Source organism: Vulpes lagopus, chromosome 1, assembly GCF_018345385.1.
Source record: "Vulpes lagopus strain Blue_001 chromosome 1, ASM1834538v1, whole genome shotgun sequence".
Lineage (NCBI taxonomy): Eukaryota > Metazoa > Chordata > Mammalia > Carnivora > Canidae > Vulpes > Vulpes lagopus.
Window position 1 is genome coordinate 64,440,792 of NC_054824.1, and position 13,935 is coordinate 64,454,726.

Consider the following 13,935-nt stretch of genomic DNA (forward strand, 5'->3'; position numbering starts at 1 on the left):
GAGCCCTAACCTCAGAGATGAAACACATGAAGCAGGAATTCCAACAATCCCTGGGCAATGCTAGAAATACATCCTTTTAGACCTTGTCAACCTTGTCCAGGAAAAGGTCAGAATGTTTTCACGGTGCCCTTCACCTCTGTAAAACACACCTAGTTGGACACCATGAATGGACCGAAGGAACCATAGGAACCATCTGTTCATCTTCCTGCTGTAGGAAGCACCACGTATGTACCATTCCAATACATAAAATCGCTCCTCTAATAACAGAAGCCCAAAAGGAGATTTAACAACTTCCTTACATTCCCAAACACTCTTAAATGGAATCTAAAATTTCTTCACTTTTAATGCCTCCCGCTCATAGCATTGATGTCATGGAATAGCATTCTTCACTTCTACATCTTTCCTTGGCAACACTGTTAGTATTTTGAGGACTCATCTTAATACCTCCTGTCCCTGGCACAAGGATGGATGAACTAGTTTGGAAATGCATGAGGGCAGGGACCATATCTTATTCAACTTCAAACTTCCAGGAGACGTTCTATTTATTCCTTAAGGGAAGGCATTTTTTCCATACTAAGTCTTCTTTTCCAAGCCTAAGAGCAGAGTAATCATGGAAATAAGCCCTCTTGCTCAGGGCACAGAACTCTAGAAAATACCTTGGGATACTTCTTCTCCATGAACCCTTCCCTGACTTCTCCCACCTCAAAACAATCTTGCCTCCTCTATATATTCCATCAGTACCACATAGTCCCTAGTATTCTGATGGGAAGCAAATTATTTGGCAAACAATACTAATAAAGATTTACAGAGTACATGCCATGTCCCAGGCACAATTTTCAGTACTTTACAAGTATTAATTTTGTCCTCCTCTGGAGGTAGGTACTATTACTGCTCCCCTTTTACAGTTGAGGCAACTGAATCTCAGGGAGGCTACAGTTCTAAAAGTGGTGGGATTTAAAGTTGGATGCTAGCAGTTTGACCCTAGAATCTGCACTAGAAGCCACGGAGCTACACCAAAGCTACTGCTAGCTAGACATATATAAGCACTTCAAATGCTTCTCATTGTTGTTCTAGTAAAAACACAGCTGTGCACTTAATGAGAAATTAGTTATCCTTGGATCCTTATCTCTGACACCCACATCAAATCCCCAGGGCCCTGAAGAATTTGCTGAGCACTTCCTTATTTATTAATGAAACCTCCCAGTCACGTGGGCTTGCCATATACACACCAACCGCCTCACTTGAAGCAATGGAGGCCCCGGAGGTGGAGTGAATGTGGCTCACATCTTCCCCCACCCAGCACATAGCGCCTTACACCAGTACCTCTCAGATCATCCTTGAACCACCACCACTGATAACTACGCAGCACTTTATGCTTTTCATATACTCTACATTATGGACTCAGTTTGCTCCTATGCCAAAGGTCTTACCCAAGTTCCCATCTGACACATGACAAAAATTCCAGGCTCAGATATGCCAAATTGCCAAATCCCTTATCTAAGGAAGTTTGGCTAGTTAGTAGATACTGATATTCAAAACTAGATCCTGACTTTGAATCCCAAGATACACCTTTTGCTACTCATTAAGTTGGTCCCTTTTATTCTTTCTTCTTCGAGCATACACACACCTGCACACACAACTCTCTTCTCTTTCTGGACCAGTGGAATAAGAGTCAGATCAAAAAGAGGAAATCAATCAAAACACAGCTCTTTTTCTGGGAACTGTGAATGAATGAGCACATGGATGAACCATATATAGAGTCCATAAGGATTCCTTGGGTGCTGGCTCTTGAGCCAGCCTGTCACCCAGCTAGGGCCGCAAATACCACAGTGACTAACACACAGCCCTAGCCTTCTAGGAGCTTCTAGTCTGTTAGCATATGCATCTCAATAGTAGCTAGATCTGTGAAAGGAAGCTCACCTGGTCAGAGCCTCCTCTGAGCAAGGAATGGTGTGCAGAGGGGAAGAAGAAAGCCAGACCCTGCTTTAGTATAAACAGGAGACTAGAAGTATATCATGCAGGGCAAACTCGAGACAGACGGCATTCAGAAGGAGTTAAAAAAGAACCTGTAGGCCCCGCTGACCAGGAGAGCAAAGCCCACTCAGCCTCCCAGAGGGTGAGCATATGTCCCAGTTTACCAGGGACAGCGCCAATGGACTCCTGCTTCCCCAGTGCCCCATCCAGTGACCCTTTCAGTCTTGAAAGAGTCCTGGTTTAGACAGTAAATTACATGGTCGTCCTTGCCTTCCAGGAAATTTATGACCTTTTCCAACAGCCCCTGGGCAGGAAAACAATTCGGCTTCTCAAGGTCGTTGAGTTGCCTCCTTCCTGCTCCTTTTTACAGAGCTTCTCCTCACAGTCACCATCCCACAACTGGCACAGGCTCAAGGGGGACAGCCCCCACATTGGTGTCTGTGTTTCTATTCAGTGTTAGCACTGAAGCCAAAACCATTCACCATCAGATCCCCAAATGCACAAGCTTTAGATTCAAGTACATCTGTCTTCTATCCTAACTCTGAAAGTTTCTTGCTGTGTGATCTTAGACAAGCCATTCAACCCCTCCAAGCCTCAGTTACCTCTTCTATTAAGAGGGGGTAAGGACACTCATCTCATCGCATGGGACTTTGTGGGAAGTAGAATAAGTGAAAACACCCAACACAGTGCCTGGTCTACAGGACACACCTACTCGCAGCAGGCTTTCTGGAACACATGAGCTCTCAGGTGTAAAGGACATAGAGGATATGAACATCTCAGGAACCCCAGGATATCCTGGGCCTCAAGCACCTGCCCTACAAAGTGGGAGCTGTTTCTTCATCTTTACAGAAAATGGAAAACATGGCATGACCACTTAATTAAAGGGATGGTACCTCCTGAAGCTGACCACACACATTTCCTAGGATCCAGCATTTCCACTCCCGGGACATACCAACAGGAATGCATTCATAGGTTCACCCAAGGACAAGTGCACAAATGCTCATAGCAACACTGTTCACAATAGCCTCAGACTTGGAAACCAAAAATACGTCCATCAACAGAAGGGTGGATGCATAGAGTGTGTTGCAGTCACATAACGGAATACTACACAATGAGAACGAATGTTCTATGCCACAACACTATGCTGAGCAAAAGAAACCAGACAAAAATGAGTACACACTGTATGATCCATTTATAGCACATGCAAGAAGAGGCAAAACTAATCCACAGTGTTGGAAGTCAGGATTATGGAAGGGTATTAGCCAGAAGGGGCATGTGAGGCTTCTCAGCATGAAGACGGTGGAGGGGGCTTTAGAATATTCGGTTTCTTGATCTGGATCTGGCTATACAAGTGTGTTTTGTGGGTGAAAATCCACTGAGCTATATACTGACAAACTGTGTTTTTCTGAATCATCTTGAACTTCAAGAAAAAGTTAAAAACTTTAAAACGCAAAATATATTTCTTTTTTAGGTAAAGAGTTGATCAGACGACGTAGGCAGTAGACACTTAGCAAAAGGCAATAGGGTATTTTATTGAATAAATGTGCGCTGCCCCCTTAGCTCTGTGCCAGACACTATGCAGGATGCTGGGCAAACAGAGCTAATGAGACTGGGTCCCTGTTCTCCATCATCATCACCAGTAACATTTCACAGTGCTCTCCGTGTCAGCCATGGTTTCAAGTAGTTCTTTTCTCTTTTTCCCCTTTTACCAAATCATGCACGGACTTCATCTTCATCACAACCCATTTTACCGATAAGGAAACTAAGGCACAGAGAGGCGAAGTATCTCATGCACGGCCACAAAGCTAGCAAGAACTGGCACCTGAATCGGAACCCAGGGCCCGTGCTCTGATCCACAGCCTTCTACTCACAAATCTGGTGTCTCAGCGCTGTCAGCCCCAGCTTCCATTTAGACAGCTGCAGGCATCGATAACAGGACCCCTGCTCAGGGCAGCAGTGATGGAAAACCATCAACCGTGTGTCTTGGAAAGGCAGTTCCTAACTCTGGGCAGCTGCCAGCCCCACGCCACATGACAGGTGACAGACTGATAAATATATTGACGGGGATGAAAAAAGAAAAGGAAGGTTAACATGGCTTGGCCTTTCCACTGCCCCAAGTCCACAGAAACTCTGAATTTGCTTCAAGCTAACTTCAAAGCTGTCTCGGGCAGTGTGGAAATACTGACTGATCTTCCCACTGACTGGAATCACTCCCTTCCCTCGCAGCCTGGTCCTGGGACCTTGAGGCTGGGGACTGTGGTGTCTGGGAGGAAGTGACAGAGGGTTGACGCGGCCCCCCAGGAATGTGGTCAGACGTTGAGCTGTGAGTCTAGGCCCCGGAGTCTGCACACTGAGCATCCATCACGCCGGCAGGCCATCAGTGTATGTGACCCGAGAGGCAGAGGGTTCAACACAGCCCCAAAGGCTGCCTGTGATTAGGACGAAGCAGAACGAAGCAGATACCCCAAAGAGCGAATCAGAGCTGCTGCCAGAGATCCATGCAGGCACGACGTGAATACCTCTGCAGGCAGGAAGGCTGTGCCCAGTGAGCCGGCAGGGTTCTCTGAGCCTGCACCCCCACTTTGCATTCCAGAAGCACTGGTAAGATGGAAAGAAATTCCCAAAGGTCAACTTGTCCAGCTCCTCATCTCCAGACAGGATGGCAACAAAGCCATCCAGTCGTGCTTCTACCCACAGGGGGCAGGGCGGGGGGCAGGGGGCAGGTTGCAGGGGCAAATACAAGTTTGACAATAAAAATCAAAACATTTGCTCAGTCTGTCTCGTTATGACGCAATGCTATTTGTAGGGAACTCAGCTGGGTCTCACCTAGAAAACACACAAAATACAGCACAAGGAAAAAAATGCACTTTTTCACATTCTAATACAACCAACAATGATTACCTAGAAAATAATGAGCTGCTCCCAAACAATTTCATATGAAAGAGTCAAAATTTCTGGAGCAAGCAGGGTGTTATTTGGAAGGGCTCTTGTAATCAACCACCCACAGGACAGAGGAACGGACAGGAGGGAGCCCTGGGCAGAGGGTGAAGTGTAGCTGCCAGACCCTCAGTAAAGGCTCAGTCAACTCCATGTGGAGCCCTGAAGCTAGGAGACCCTTTAGAATCTCCCCAAACTGAAAAAAAAAAAGAATCTCCCCAAACTGGGGATCGCTGGGTGGCTCAGCAGTTGAGCGTCTGCCTTCGGCCCAGGGCATGATCCTGGAGACTCGGGATCAAGTCCCACATCAGGCTCCCTGCATGGAGCCTGCTTCTCCCTCTGCCTGTGTCTCTGCCTCTCTCTCTATCTCTCTGTCTCTCATGAATAAATAAATAAAATCTTTTAAAAGGAAATTATAGAATCTCCCCAAATTGGTACATAGGGGCCAGGCCTTCATCGCTCCCACCAATCATTGGATGCAAGTGACCCAGGAGGGAAGTGTGGGTAGGATTGACAGTGGGCAGGGCAACTCTCTTCAGCCTGAGGCAGGTCCAAAGTGGGCTGGCCTGCCACTGGGGTCAGTCCAGAGCGAGGGTCAGGGTGGCACAGCATCTGTCCACTACTCAGGGATCTGGACCCAGTCAGGTGGGCAGAACCTTATCTGTTCTCTACAGAAAGAAGACCGTCCATTGGGACTGTTGTTCTCATCTAATGCAAAGGTCTTTGATATTTCCTGCTGCATTCTGCTCAGTGATGGAAGAGGACCAAGCAGGGAAGGCTAAATCTAATGAGGAGGGGGTAGGGCAACCACAGGGTCTGATACTCAACAGATTCCCCAGGGGACAAAGGAGGACCACACAAAACATGTAGTCCTTTCCCAGAGGGTCACCAGGCTAGGTACATCAATCACTCAGCCTGAGTGCCAGCATGCAGCTTTTCTGGCTGATGGATACTTAATACATCAGAAGCGGGGACCCAAACCAGTGATCACCCAGGATGAAACCATGTTTAGTAACTGACTGATGGAAAAATAAATATCCCTACAAGAATGGCATGATCTCAAATATATAGAGCTGTGTGTGTCTCGGCCTAAAGAAATCAGAAAAAATAAAAAGGAGCTTGATGCATTGCAGGAGTAACCTGACAGATGCTCAAGGGGAAGAAAAGTATGCTGTAATATGCAAGGTTAGGCTCAGTTTCATGGAAAATAAACGTTCAGACAACAGCCCACGATAGCTGTGTACACACCGGTAGGTATTTGTATGAACAAAGTAAAAGATAGATGGCTATAATTTTAGGCTATGAACATTAATGACCAAGGTGTGAAAGAAGGTACTGTTATTCATTTTCCACTTGCCTTTTTGTTTTTCTGCATGATACTGATTCACTTGTTTAAGCTAGTAAGAATTATTCATAATTTGGAAAAATCAAAGAATATGTTATTTTAAAACTATCCGCGTAGAGCTAGGTGCGGAGTGGGGTTCTATATAAAAGTATTATTTCATTCCTTCTTCCCCTCTCACCTCAATTAGGCAGCCCCGAATTGTCCACTGGGGATCGATCAAAAGGCCAAGATTTTTCTGTGCCCTCTTCTTAACCATCAGAAGAGAACTTTAGCTTAATATTATTCCACACACAATATGTATCCGCCATCAAAATAAATCTGCCACTAAAATCTATAAAAATTATGCAACACGTTCTGTAGTCAAATGGTGATGCTGTGAATTATCTGCTGTTTGCTATTATCTGTGACCATGCTTCTCTCTATTACCATGCTAACAAAAGCTGACCGTACCAAGCCAACTCCCAATTATCTTGGCGCATATACATGCAAAGCCCAGAGAAGCCAAAACCCAACTTTTCACCACATCTGCTGACAAGAAGCCGAAGGGTTGGTTTTATGTTTCTTCCATCTTTCCCTGTCCCTGGCTACCCCTTGGGAGAGGTGTTCCAGAGGGCAGGAGCCAGCAGAGAGCACAGGGATGAGGACCCAAAGAGTCCACATAGTCTATAAACTGAGTGGTTCTTCTCCATCTGGTTGGCTATAGATTTGCTCTTGCAATCCCATTAGCAGCAGGGTAAGCCCTACTCATTCCTGAAGAGTTAATTCAGATTATCACTGAGTTGAATTAAGGATCTAATTGACATTGTTTGGCTACCATCGGTGGAGTCAATAATACAATTTGACTTTTAGGAGCTCCAATCATGTAGAAGGCATGAAGGAGACTCAGTTCCTGTCTACTAATGCAACGTGTTAGATGCTGCGACAGAGCTGGGTGTCATGTTTGTGGGAGTCAAGAGGCAGGAGTGATTGGGGGAAGCCTGGCAGAGGGCATCGGAGAGAGAAGAAGACACCTGAGCAAGCCTGACAGGACAAGGGGACCAGGAAGACAAGGACTGGGGAAGGGCCTCTCAGACAGAACTAGGAACAAGGGTACAGAGGTGGGATGTGCTTCTGACCAGATTAAGTACAATGGAGCCTAAGTTAACCCGGGAGGAGTGATGGGGATTGCTGGTCGACACAGCAGTCAGACATTCAGGAGCACCTCACTCACACGCCGGGGGGCCTGACCTGTGTTGTCTTGAAAGGATACCCGTTACCTCAGAAACTAGTTTTTCTTCATCACACCAGCTCCCCAACCGATTATTTTTTGCCCACCACATCCCTTATTTCTGTCCATAATACGGGATTTGGATTTTTACTTTAATCTAGTTCGTTTGACTTAGTTAATTGCCAGTAACTACGATCATTTTAGCAATGGCTAACATTTGCTGAGTTCTTCCTCTAGGGCAGGGGCTGGCAGTCTTCTCAACCATCCTGTGAGGGGCATGTTATTTATCATCGTCCCACTTTTTCAGGTGAGAAAACTGAGACTCAGGGAGGTAAATAATATGCAGGGTCTTACAAGTGGGAGAGCAAGATTCAAGCACAAGTTTGTCTGATTCTAGAACCTATTTTCTTGACCACCACGCTATCGTGGTCAAGATACACCCTGTGTTCCTGTCTGAAACCTAGAGCAGAAGCCATCAAACTTAGTTTCTGTTAAAAGGGCCAGAAAGTAAATATTTTCAGCTCTGCGAGCCATACAGTCTCCGTCACAACACTTAACTCTTGCCCTTCTAGTGTGAAAGCAGCCGTAGAGAATATATCAACAAACGTCATGACTGTGTTGCAATAAAACTTTACTTATAAAACAAGGTGACAGGCTGCATTTGGCTGTTGACATTGCTAGCTTCTAAGCTATAATACTTGGTTCATTCATTTATTCATTCATGCAGCCAATGTTCACTGAGTGACTTACCTTACCCACCCAGTTACAGGGCTCCAGGTTATAGGGCTACAGGGAACACCGCACAAGCGCCCGCCCTCTTGAAGCTTAAATCCAGGCAAAGTGTTAGCGTTAGCTGGTTGGTTTTTTTTGTTTGTTTGTTTTTTTAACCCATGCCTGACACCCTGAATCTTAACGTTAGTACTCTTCACTCTTCACCTAGACTTCAGGCTCTTACTTGCACTTTCGATCATGTGGGGAACTATCAATGCAAAACTATCCATGCCTGGGCCCCACTCCCCAGAGATTCTAATTTAATTGGTCTGGGGTGGGCCTAGGGTTTGATACTTTTACAAGCTTCCCAGGTGATTCTAATGTGCAGCCAGCGTTGTGCCCCACGGCTTGGGGAGCTATTCCCCTCCTGTTTACTCCACTCAACCGTATGAAATAGGGTAAATCTTTAAAGCCCTCAGAGTTTGAGCTGTTTAAAATATGGTCAATGCCAATCTCATAGCATTGTTCTCAGGATGAAATGAGACCACATGCTTTTCAAACCATAGACTGTTACACAATCGTAAGGTACTATTGTCGTCCTGCCATTATTATTTGGTTTTAATGTTAGGTACTGCCTCAATGATTTCTCTCCCCAGTTTTGACTTCAATTCTTTGAACCAAGACTGCATTTGGGATTTCTAAAACACACTCTAGGGAGAGTTCACTAATAGCCCGGGTTCATGGGTCAGTGAGTTGGTGGCCTTCCCTTTCTTCCCATAGAGGATCACATGGGGCTGCCATTTGTTTGGCATGGGGAACGCTGATGTGTGCTGCCCCACTTTTGTATTAAAGGTCTCTATCTCCAGGCTGAGATTAGCTGACCTTTGAGCACTGCTGTTAAGCCTTGAATAAATAGCTTATTTACTTTGACTCATGGATAAATGTCCAAAACCATGTACTTTCTTGAGCTTAGAACCAGAGAGGGAAAAGTCACTAACATTTTTCTAAGCACTAGGCAGCTTGCTAGATCCTCCCCCATATATTACTTCGTCTCGTCTTCGGAACAAGCCTGGGAAGTAAGAAGAGTCATTGTTTTCATTTGACAGATGAAAAAGGATCAGAAAGGATGAATAGCTTGTGACCTCGTGGTGCCAGAACTCAAACCTGGATCTACTTGATTCTGAACCTCCTTCCACAGAACTGCCAGGCATCTTACAAATAACCCAGCTCCTCTCTGGCCAGAACTCAAAGAGATACCAAACTGCCTAAAGGTTATTTTTCCCGGGTTCTTTTTGAGCTTTGCTTTGCTTTTTTTTTTTTCTGTGGACGGGAGCCCCAGAAAGCACCCCACAACACCTGCTAACACCCTTAGTCTGATGAGCCTTGCACATTACTGGCAGAATGACACACATGAGTCCAAAGAAAAGGCATTCCCTCTCTGCACAGCATCTTGACAGTGCAGTTTTATAGCCTCATAATGAAACAAGAAAACAAAACAAAACAAAATGTGAGAAGGGAGCTGGAGAACTAGATACTGCCAGGAGTGAGGAATTCACTGACCCCCAATCTGGGCCATCTCAAGAGAAGTTGGCCACTGGCTGAGCCTCTTAAAAGCTGAAAAGTCATCCCAGGCCATGGTTAAAGAGAGAGCTTGAACAAAACAGAAACAAATGCGATCTTCAACATCTTAAATGTCAAACTGATGGATAACTTAGAAGCTTCGAGATGGGCCAGGAGAACCTGCAGCTGTTCTCTCCAGCATCTCATGCTCCTTCTGACTACTGGAGGAGCCACCCCCCCCCCCGAGATAGTGTATCAGTCGGGGACCACCTCCTCACCCCATGCCCACCAAAGATACCTGTGGATAGTGAAAGCTCCCGTTCTTTAGAACCCATCAGAGTCTCCCCTTGCTCTGTCTGACCCGAGCACCCTGAGAAGCAGTGGCTGCCTATCCAATCTCGGACCTCAAGCTGGTTCTTTGAGACTCACCTGATTCTTGACCTTCTGGTCTCACCCGCAATAGACCCATACAACCTGCTCCACTGCCATCTTCCCTCCTGAGAGATCTCCAATACAGAAGTGGTTTCCGGGCCAGATACCCAGGCTGCCTGCCACCTCCTCTCACTGTTCAGGATAACAGACCAGGCACGCTCACGGATCATCCCTACTGGTCACCTTCTCTAGAGGGAGGAAAAAGGGGTGACTGGAGCCCTAGACTGCCAACCATTGGCCTTCAATAATGGACAACATGTAGCCAGATTTGAGGAAAGGTCCTTTCCAAAAATCATGGAGTCCTGATGGCTGAAAAATGAAGAAATAAAATCACGCTATTCCTTTCATTAAGGCTATATTATCACTAGCTCCATTCTCGGTCCTTGTGCAAAAATATCGGTTTTGTAATACCCTTGTGAGGTCATTATCCTCATTTTACACATGAGGAAGCTGGAGCTCAGAAGGAATAAGTGATACACACCCCAGGTTCCTAATTCTCTCCCAGGGCAGTCTGCTCTGGGGTCTGCACTCTCTCTATTATGCCAGGGTGCATCTGAAATCCAGAGCTGAAGGACACAGGATCCCCAAACACGGAGGCTCTGGCTGTGGAGGCTCCTATGCTATCAAAGCCAAGATGTTCTTCCTGCCAGGTGCCATCTGCCCTTTGGACCATCAGGAGAGCCCAAGGATGCATCTTCTCTAAGTATTCAGAGATGACCTAAGAGCAGGCCGGAAGCTGGAGCTGACCGAAGGGGCGATGAGATCAGCCCAAATGTCAGTGGCCTGGGAACCTGACCTGGGTCTGAAGTTGGCGAAGCATCTCCAGAGCCCACCTGGAAAGGTTAGAGCTCCACTGACCCTCCAGAGAAACCCCACAGGATGAAAGAGCTGCAAGCCCAGTTCTAGCCCTCGGCTCTCCCTGAGGAGTCCTGCGCTGAGACAAGGCTATTTCTCAGAGACTGCCTCCTCTGGGTCCCCCATGTCCCTGAGTCTCCAGCCTTCTACTTGCAAATAGTGGGAATGAATTGAGAACATGCAAAGTTGGTCCTTCCAGTGGCTCCACCAAAAATCACAGAAACAAGCCTGTGCCTCATCAATTATCTTTGTAGCCTCCAGACCACCTGCACGGAGGCTCGCCCTCTTCTTTACCCCTGGATCCGGGCTCTTCCGTGAGGGGCAGAGTTTAACCTGTTTAGTTTCGAAAAGTCTGAGGGTGGGGGAGGGGGGCTGGGGAAGCAGACTGGGGAGAAAACATGTTCCCACAGAGAGCAGTAGGCTTTCAACCTCCCCCACACGCACCAAAAGAAAACACACTCGCAGGCCTTCTTACGGGTCCTGCCCTCTCCAACTCCTGCTTCCTGAACTCCTGACTTTCTTCTGAGTTCTAAGGCCCAGGAAAAGTTTCTCTCCTCTTTCTGTCCTGATGGGGGCACGAGTATTCACTCAGCATCCTGGGGATCTGGAGGCAAAGCTCTGCAAACTTGGGAGTGAGGAGCCAGAGCAGGCAAGGAACAGGCAGCCGGACAATAATAGCACAGTTGTTTTTTGTAAAGGAAGAAAAGGGAGGCAGCCCAGCTCCCAGCACAGAGGAGAAGTGGGCTGCTTGTGCTTTCGTGCCTGAGGCCAGGACCATCCCCGCACAGTCACGAAGGCATAAACATGCGGCTGCACGTGCGTCCTGCCCAGTATCCAGGGACCCCTGTTTACACGCACTTTTGTTTACACTGCCCTGGGGATGCCTTCCCTCCTCTTCAGAACATTTACATTGAAGACATAACTTCTGCAGTGAGTCTTTCTGACGCTGTTGTCTGCTCAGTCCTTTACGGCACTTCCCTAAGGGGTCAATTTGTATAATTTCTAAAATCCATCCCAAATCTCAAACTTCCTGTTGGTCCGTTTTTTTTAATACCCATATTTCCTCCCTGTCCCTTCATTCCCTCACTTTTCTAGGACACAGGGAGAGTCCAGCAATCCTCCTCCCACCCAAACATTGTAGGTTGGCTCCATTGCAAAATATAAAAGCAGAGACCCAGCTAGGGCAAAGCGGAAAGGGCTCCCTCTCTCTCTCTCTCTCTGTGGTCCCTGGTTCTTGGGCCCCCGCTCCTGACATCCAGCACCGTGCCTGGGCGCCCCCAGGGCCAGCAGATCCACACAGCCAGCGCCCCCTTCCCCCTACTCCCAGAGCACAATCCCCGTCGGATTCCTAGGGAAAGTCCATTCCCTGCAACAGCCCACTTTTCAGAAAAATCCAAGAAACTGACACCAAACCGGGAAGAAGGGCAAAGGCAAAACTCAGCTATTGAAAGATGGTAAGTTGCTTGCATCCCCATGTAGTTTTCAAGGAAAACCTCCAGGGACCGGTTCCTGGAGAGGCATAACTTTCCTTCCTACCTTCCCCAGGAACTTTGGCAAATCCACCCCAGAGCTGTGGAAGAGTGGCCAAGGCAGAGAGAAAAGAGTTAAATCAAGCCCAGACCTCAGCAATCTGTGTTCAATTTTGATAAAAATCTCTCTCCCTCTCCCCCACCACCCCCCTTCCTCCACCCCACGGCTCAGACCCGTCTCTTTATGTTAGGACCCTGCATCTTGTTTGGGCACCGCGGCGCTCCCGGGCCCCGGGCCGGCCCTCGCAGCGGGCACAGGCGGCAGACGCATCCCTCCCAGTCCCCGGGGCAGGACTGGACAGGGCCTCGCAGTGCCCGGCCGCCGCCGCCGCCGCCGCCTCCTCCTCCTCCTCCTCCTCCTCCTCCTCCTCCCAATTACCTGCCTCCAGACTGGAGCCTTCCTTCCTCAGTTAAGCCACAGTCCCATTGCCTGGCGATGTCAGGGCCGCAGCAGGAGGCTGGGCGGCTGCCGCAGGTGCTAAGGTCCCCCGGAGCCAGGCCCCTCCTTGCGGGATGCTCCTTCCCTGCCCACGGGCCCCCTGCGGCCGGCGGGGCGCGAGAACCTCCTGCTCCCTGTGCCCTGCCTGCTGGCAAGTGGGAGCCGGGAGCCGGGGCTGGGGAGGAGTTAAATCGCCCAGGGACGGCACAAGACTGAGCCGAGCCGGGGAGCAAAGCCGCCACCAAAAAGTTGTCAGTTTGGCGGTAGTTGCGGTGGCGGGAGTTGGGGGGCCGGCTGGGTTCAGTCCACTGGTGACAACAGGACTCAGACTTCAAAGCCACCCCCCCCCAAAATAAGTTTTTCCCCCTAAGTTTTCCAAAGACGTTTCCTGTGTCCAGATGTGCCAAAGCAGCCAGACCCACGCAGATCACACCCGGACGCGCACAGACACGCACACGGGCCCCCGGGAGCCCCGGCGGTCCCGGCGGCTCCTGCAGACACGCGGCAGCCCCACAGCAGGCGGCCTGCGCGGCGGTCGGCGCCGGAGGCGAGCGCAGGGAGAGAGGCGCGGAGGTGCCGGCCGCGGGCTGCCCGCCCCGCCCCGCCCGGGCCCCGCCCGGCCCCGCCCGGGCCCCCGCCCCCGCCCCTGCCCCCGCCCCGCGCCCGCGCCCCCGCCCCGCGCACTTACTCCGAGGCCCGGCGCGGCCGCCGCTCCCGCAGCCCCGCGGCCCCGAGCCGCCCCCGCCCCCGCCCCCGCCGCCCCGAGCCCCCCCCGCCGCGCGCAGCCTCCTCTGGGCGCCCCGGGTCCGCGAGCGCCCCCGCCCGCCCGCTCTGACGTCAGGCGCCTCGGAGCGGGATGGCGGGCAGGGCCGCTCCGGACCTCCCTAGGTAGCGCTCTCCCCGCGGCCCCTCGGCTCCTCGGGGTGTGATTTTCACACTTTCAGAC

At 49.4% G+C, this 13,935-nt stretch overlaps 1 protein-coding gene across 4 annotated transcripts in view; it reads right to left on the reverse strand.

Moving 5' to 3' along the window:
* DAAM2 (dishevelled associated activator of morphogenesis 2) overlaps positions 1-13,717 on the reverse strand; it is a 115,838-nt gene extending 102,121 nt beyond the window's left edge. Inside the window, exon 1 of one of the 4 annotated variants that reach the window (XM_041734023.1) lies at positions 13,678-13,717. The gene's annotated coding sequence lies outside the window, so the exon portion shown is untranslated. Of the gene's footprint in view, positions 1-12,929; positions 13,579-13,677 lie in introns of those variants that run through there. The other 3 variants (XM_041733781.1, XM_041733710.1, XM_041734107.1) reach the window with 3 other exon arrangements.
* Positions 13,718-13,935: the final 218 nt, after the last annotated feature.